This window comes from Stegodyphus dumicola, chromosome 7 (genome assembly GCF_044657685.1).
Source record: "Stegodyphus dumicola isolate Sdum_Otavi_A_Nest chromosome 7, ASM4465768v1".
NCBI classification, from domain to species: Eukaryota; Metazoa; Arthropoda; class Arachnida; order Araneae; family Eresidae; genus Stegodyphus; species Stegodyphus dumicola.
In genome coordinates this window covers 105,994,321-106,002,254 of record NC_140774.1, presented here as the reverse complement: position 1 = coordinate 106,002,254, position 7,934 = coordinate 105,994,321, and the positions used below count along the sequence as shown (strand labels likewise).

The 7,934-nt window shown below is 30.0% G+C and overlaps 1 protein-coding gene across 1 annotated transcript in view; it reads right to left on the bottom strand.

Annotated features, from left to right (window-relative positions):
* Nucleotides 1–7,934, bottom strand: part of LOC118180869 (uncharacterized) — a 778,920-nt gene that overhangs the window by 109,516 nt on the left and 661,470 nt on the right. The gene's annotated exons all lie outside the window — the stretch shown is intronic.

The window sequence follows — 7,934 nt, the reverse complement described above, 5'->3', positions numbered from 1 at the left end:
ATTCTGTTACTGCTTAAATGCAACTCATTTAATGTTTTGTGGTGAGCAGTGCAAAGTTTTTCAGTACCTCTCATAACTGTCCTGTTCTTTATTCATTTGAATTAATCTTTATCACAAAATCAGCAGACAGTCCCTGTGGCTTTTTTAAAAATTTGTTTAATTTCTTGTACATTAAAGGCTCTTTAGATTCTTCATTATCGGTGGTTTCACTGTTGGTTGGTGTTTTAAATATTATCAAATTTTCGTTTGTCATTTCATGATCACCATTATCGACTAATTTTTTGATTTATTACCACTTGGCAAAGCATAGAGATTTTGATGTTTCAAATTTAATCAGAAAACTTGAGAATTTAAAAGAAATGTTTTGCCTCTTGACAAAGCATAAGATTGTCTTTCTAATTTAATAAATGAAATCAACATTTTAAAAACTAATTATGCTCAAAATAAAATATTGTCTTTCACGTACCAGTATTGCCCTTCAACAAAGCGTAAGATATTTACTTTTAAATTAAATCTGTCTGTTATTGATTAACAAACTAAGCTATTAAAAAAATAAATGCACTTCTTTATCTCTGTTATTAATTACTAGCTGGACTTCTTGAATTACCAGCTGGATTTATTAAAAGCATTATTCTTTTTTTTCTTTTTATAGTAATTATTTCAATTATTTTAAGTGGCTGGCCTTGCTGATGGCTAGTTATTTGAAAATGAAATGGACACCAAAAGTGAGGTTTGAGACTAAGAGCTCAGAAGGGTTAAAAGATGTAAGCCAATTCTTAACTTGTGCTGGAAATTCTAAAGATATCTTGCTTTAAAAAAAACTCTTATTTTACTTATTTTGAATTTTATGCAGCATAAGTACAAAAGAAGTTATGTTTAATAATAAAGTTAAAAAGAAAAAAGTTGTGTAGGTCATCTTAAGAAGATTGAGCATATATATGGTGAACTGAGAACTGTAGATTTTGAATGCTATAGAAAGATAATTTTCCCATTAATAGCATTTGTGAAGAAATATGGAGAAGTAATTAATGAATGAGGATGATATAACAGAAGTTTTCCTTTGTTATGAAAGTGCTGCAGTCAGCAATCAACTAAAATTGGCAAAATCGTAGTATACTTGTGATAAAAAAGGTTATTGAAACGGAAAGGATTCATTTGACAGTTTAATGAGATTTCTTGACATGACATTATCAGGACTTTAACAATGGAACTTCGTACCTGAACAAGAAATTATGTATATTTATAAAATTAAGAAAAGCGTTACCCAAAAAAGGGGGGAGGAACAACTTAAACACCCTTACATTGAAAGAAATGTTTTAATAAAACAAATATTGAGCCTTTTTTTTTTTTTTTTTTTGTAAATTTTGGTTACGTATGATAAATGCTTCATTATTTCATAAAAAAAAAAAAAAAAAAAAAAAAAAAAAACTATTTTATACTTTTAATTTTATAATTTATACATTGTCATCTTACTAATTTTAAATTGATCTGAAATTCATATTCATGAAAGTACTGGAAATTACGGATTTCAGACTTTGTTACTATCATTTCTGTATTATTTGAACATTATTGATTTCATATCTTGGTAGAGTTTTGATTTTATACTGTTTCTTAAATTATTTATCTGTATTTAAGTAGCATGGAAAAAGTTGCTGCTTTGAAATTGCATATCCAAACATATTATTTCCATTCAAAGCTATTTATTAATAGCTTATTTTTGGCTTATTAGCGAACTGCTAATGCTTTAAATTTGAACTGTGATGTGCGTAAAAAGCATTTTAAAAATGTGACAACAATCTTCAGTTTACTGAATTCATTGGTTTCATTAGCATGTTTAAAATAATGAAATATACATAGAGTTGTCAATCTCACAGGGCTGGTAAAATGTGTGAACAAGGAAAGCTATCAGTGGGAGGTCTCAACCAGTCAGCCATTGAGGGTTAGTCGTAGCCACTTAATTTACTTCTTACCTCCACAGAATCTGTATTATTATTTCGAAAATGAGCATACAATTTCATTAATATATATTTGAAATATGTAGCTCCTGCATATTATTGTATCTATAATGTGATTAAAAATTATAATGGTCCTGTACAAAATGATTGCCAAATGTTAATTTAATCTCTTAAATGTACTCTAAAATGTATTAATTTTTTTTTTTTTTTCCCCCAGGTATGTAAGTATGTTCATATCATATTATCATTTATTGATTAGTTTTACTTATTTAATCATAATTGTTTATTTTAAATATATATAAAGAATAAAATTCATCATAAGGTATGCATGCTAGTTATTTTTTGTGTATTTTTAGTTTTGATATAGTATTAAAATTTTGTTTGATTCCTATTTTAGTTATATAGTATTAATTTAGAAGCTTCAACAATCCCGTTTATAGAATTAAATGCAAACAAAAGATTTAGTTTTCTTAGTCATTTAAATTTTTAAAAATTTTTTCTCATATAATAATTAATATTTTGCTCTAGTTGTCTATTCTAATTGTGTTTTACATATACATAATTAGTACTTTCTCATTATCCTCCCCCCTACTGAAAAGTGGTAAACTCATTGGCAGCTTTGGAGAGAAACCTTAATTTCAATATCTGTTTAGTCTACCATTACATCTATTTTAACCATGCATCCAGTACTGCCTATTTTACATTCTTCTTTTTCCATAAAATAATGTACACAGTGACTTCTTTTAACTAAATAAATATATATATATATAGAATGTCACAGCATCGCCATCATTCATTGACCATGTTCAAAATCATTCTAGAATAATTGAAACTTCAATATAACGAAAATAAAAGAGACCAAACTGTACATTCCATTCCAGTTTGTTGTGTCAAAAACAAATGCATTTATGTTTACTAATCAGAAAAGTGACTATTAAATTTCAAAAGTGTAAATATGCATGTATGTTATGTGCTGGCACATAAATATTTTTTGACAAACATGATGCATTGCATCATCAGTAGTTTTTCATGGTATTTTCGGTGGGGGTGGGAATCATCAGAAAATAATATATATTATATACTAACAGAACCAGACAAGATATTTTCATATATGAAGCAAAAGACATCTCTGATATCCTGTAATATAGTGAAAACACTGAGAAAGCAGCTTAGTTACATTTTTCACATTATTAAACCCACAGGTGATTATTCATGTAATGTGCTTTTAAATCTGTCATCACTAACTAATGTTTGATTTAATTTTGTGTTACATTCTTCCTACACCACTGCCATTTTGGGCTTCTTTTGCAAACTTACGAAACTTTTTAATCTGCAAATTTTCTTCTTTCTCTCCACATGTGCATACATAATTGAATAGTTTGTGTTACAACTTTGTATCATTAAAATAGTATTTTGATAAATTTTAACACTGAAAAAAAATTTACATATGAAAGCATCAGATAAATGCATATTATATATTTTTGTTTTCAGAAGTTATTTATGGTACATAATTTAGGTAAATAAATTCATTCTACTTGTTATTTGGGAGAATCTGAATTGATTTAGAAATCAGGAAATATCTTTTTTGCATGTAATGCAGCTGTATTGTTCATATAGTAAGAGTTTTTGTTATGACTTTGCCTTATTTCAGCTTTTCTTTCTCTTAACAAACTATATAGTGTTATATTGGAGTCTGCTTTGCATTAGAAGTATTAAGTTTGGAAAATATTTGATAAAAATTATAGAAACCAATACAGAAAGCTGAGAGGAACTCAATATCCACTTATGTTAATGGACAGGATATTTCAGATTATACAGGATAGTTCCATATTATGGTGCAGTGCTCTGCATTCAGTGTATGTTCTGGATTTTATAATTAATTGACATGAATTTCATTAGTGCTACTTTGTACAGACATGGATTTTTTGCGTAATTGGAGATGCCTTCAATAGATAAGTAATTGTGGATTTTAAGATGCAGCAATCAGAGAATTCATGATGCATAAAAAGTAATGGTTTATGAAATCTAGTCAAACTCTGTTTCATACTTGTAAAAATAAATAAAAAATTTAAATCATCAGTAGACTTTAAAAATGATCATTTTGAGGAGATAAGTTCTTTCATGTTAATCACACACCACTTGGCTCTATTTATGTTTTAGCATATTTCTGTGGTGCCAAGCATCACCAGTTTGGTTTGACTTCTTTTGTGGTGATGAGTGTCTTTAATCATCATTTACACAAACACAGATTATATCAAATAATTTTTTTAAACCATGATTTGACTAACTGGGATTTGGAATGTTTCAGTTTATCATTTTACTGATCTGAACACTGTCATTCCCAGTCTGTTGAATGCTAGTAAGTTAGTGCAATAAATGCCACGCCAAAGAGGCATACTTGCCAACATTACTCTTATTTAAGCAAAACTGATGTGGCAGAATATGTATTTAAAAGGAGAAGTGTTCTGCATTGTGCTAAATGCCAATTTTATGTTATTCTCTCTCTCTCTCTCTTTTTTTTTTTTTTTTTTTTTTTTTTTTGGTGCAGTGTTTATTAATTATTATTTTTTTTTATTTAGTTATTTAAACAATATATATATATATATATATATATATTTTTTTTTTTTGTATTTGTTTTTACTTTATGTTACTCCTTTTTTAAAAACGTTTTCAGGGATGGGGAGGTAAAGAAATCAAGGGGGGAAATTTAAAAACAGAAGTTTAAAAAACGAAAAAAAAAGAGTGAAAACTTGAAAGAAAATGAAACAAAAATTTTAGGAAGAAGTTTCTAGTAGAAATGTGTGAGAAAAGAAATAAACGAAAATGTGTGATATGGCTTCAATGGAAAGGTATCAGAAGATATCATATAAAAGAATAAAAGGAAAGCTTAAGTTTTCCTAGAAATTTTCGTAACAAAGAAAGTAACAAATCATTTAGTGAAATATTGTGTTTACCAAGCTATGTAACTGCTGAAAAATTTAACAACTGCCGAAGTATGAAATTGGAATTGAGTGAAATGGACCAGTATTCTCTCCACTTTCACAATAAATTAGTATATTTTAAATCTATAACAATAATTTAATTGTGAGAAAATGTTACAACAGAAAGTGTATTTTAGTAATAAATGTTGTGAAACTTATTGCGATGGCCACTTCTATATAGGAAGCCTCACTGTGATGTGTTGGCAATTGAAACACCCCTTCACTTAAAAATGGGTTATGTTATTTGGATGTGTTGTAGGTATAATATCATACATATTTCTTCCCTCTCCCCTCTTAGTTATGTCTAATTATTTTGACAAATATTGTCTTTGGAAATAGCTAATTACTTTATCTTATCCTGTTTTCAGCTCTCTTTCTGGATCAGAATCTGTGCCTCCAGGCATTGGAACTTCAGCTAAAGTATAATTACTTCCATTGAATTGTTTTCTTTTTTTTACATTAAAAAAAATGAATATCCTATCAAGACATTCTTAGGAAAGGCATAAAGCAAATATGTCGTGCAGCCCACCAGCAGCCGAGCGGTAAAGTCACTGAACACTGGTAGTTTGGTCCACGATTTGAGTTCTGATGAATGGGCTGGCTGCATGGACGTTTTCGTCCATGCAGCCAGCCCCATGTGTGAGAAGTATACAAGCCAGTTTCCCTTAGAAAGTCCTGCACGAAGGCAAACTTTCCCTTAGGCAGATAGCCCTTGCGTACTTTGCCATAATCAACTAAACCAAGTGAGATGAACTCAGTCACATGGTTAGGTGCCTGAGCAGCTGCCCCATCCTGTGTGGAACTGCATAAGGAGGTGAACATAACACTGAATTATGTATGTTGTGCAAAGAGTAAAGGGATATAGTGCTGATTAAATCAGCAACAGGGTTTTGCATGCATGCAATATCGTAATTGACACCAATTAATTTTTCTAACTCGAGAATTTGAATTATACGTAGTAAGCTGCAGACCATGAGCCGCATTGCGACAGCAACATGCCCTTTATCAAGCTTCAGGCGCATAAGAAGGTTTACTCTGATGAGAAATCTTTGAGCATGTAATAACAACATAAATAGCACATCACGCATTAAAAAACATTTTGGAAGAACAACTGTTTAGTACAATTTTTCTGTTTTGTCACGATATAAAACAGCCAATCACCACAGACCACTTGATGATGAGGAATTCAATGTTGATAGCTGATTGGTTGAGAACAAACAACTTCCAGTTTTTTTGTGAAAAGAAAGTAAAAAAAAAAAATTGCATCTTCTTTTCCTTGGTAAATCAGGCAGAAAAAATATGTGAAACAGTTGTTTGTCTAAAACCAATGAATGTGTAAGAGCTATATAAGTCTGCTCAAAAGCAACTAATCCTTTTGATGTCGCTCTAATAAAGTTTCTTTCTAAATAAAGATGGCCAGTTTTCATAGAAAATTCACTTTAAAGGAAACAAAGGTTAACTTGAGAACTTTAAACGTTGTTTTAATGTGCTCAATGTAAAGCTTGCAATATTGATAAAGAAGCAGCAGAGAAATTCAAACCTCACTTTTGAAATTATTGAAAATAAGGGTGACATTCTGCAATAAGTTTTCAGTATGGATGAGATGGGCCTGTTTTATAAGTGAATGGGACAATGAACCTACATCATGAAGGCACGAAAGGTTGCCCCAGGTTTTAAAGCTTTTAAGGATAGGCTGACTTTATAGCTTTTTTTGTGGAAATGCATCAGGTGACTTGAAGTGCTAGCCTCTACTCATTTATTGATCTTAAGTGCCTCATGCATTCCAGGAAAAAAAAATTTTCAAAAATTTCTGATTGTGTTGAAATGGAATAGAAAAATTTGGGTAATAAAATCCCTTTTTAATGAGTGGTTTGAAAATTTGTTCATTTAAGAATTCAAACATTACTTAGAACAACAAAATCTAAGCTTTAAAGTTTTCCAAATTCTTGATAATGCTCCAGGACATGGTACTAAAGCGCTTGCAACACTGTTTCTCAAAGTAAAGGTTTAATGCCTTTCTCAGAACACCAGTCCCTTAATCTAATCGATGGATCAAGCTATCATAAAAGCATTTAAATCCTGTTATGTCAAGCATGTTAACATCTTTGTGAATAAAGCACTAGACGAAGGAAAGCATGATGGAGTAATGGCATCGACTGAAAATGAAGCAAAAGAAATTGTATAAATTCCATCGAAGGGTTTTAAGATGGGGGAAAAGGAGAAATCAAAGAATTAATTAAGAATGACAGTTGTGAAGTGACAAATGAAGAAACGGATGATCTTATACAGCTGATGGAGAAAGCTGCGATATTGAAGAAACTAACCACTAAATACTAAAATATTAAATTCATGTGGTTAATTAAAATTGTATGACATATGTCAAGATCCACATATTTTCAGATATTACATATAACTTTATAAGCACTTTGTAGCTGGTTTGTTTTATATTCCATGCAATGAACGAACATGTTTACATTAGTGGCGAATAAAGGTAAATAATTAATAATAGCTTCTGTAAAGATATTTCAGATGCTAAAAATGGAAAACATGGTAATAGAAAAGGAGTTAATAGATAAATTTTCTTGCAGTAAATCCAAAACCTGAATTCTAATATTTTACTATTGCACATATATAGCATGTAACTAACATATATAGCATGTAAACTGAATTCCTATATGCTAATTCTAGCATGTAATGCCAGAATTAGCATATAGGAATTCAGTTTAGGTAAATTCTTACTGGTGGAGATTTTGCAAACAGTGTGTTTATTTTTTTCTGTTGTTAAAAAGTGTAGAAGTTACTTTGAAAGTTATTTCATTGGTGGGCATACGATTTTGTTACATAAAATTCTTCAGTGATTTTTCATTAAAATCATACCACTTGATACTGCTCTCTTTTTTTTCCCCCTGCTTATTTCCTCAGCGCCTTTGTATAACCATCACTTGCATGACTAACATTTTTCGTGGAATCAGCTTTTTTTTTCTTGCAGTAGATTTCA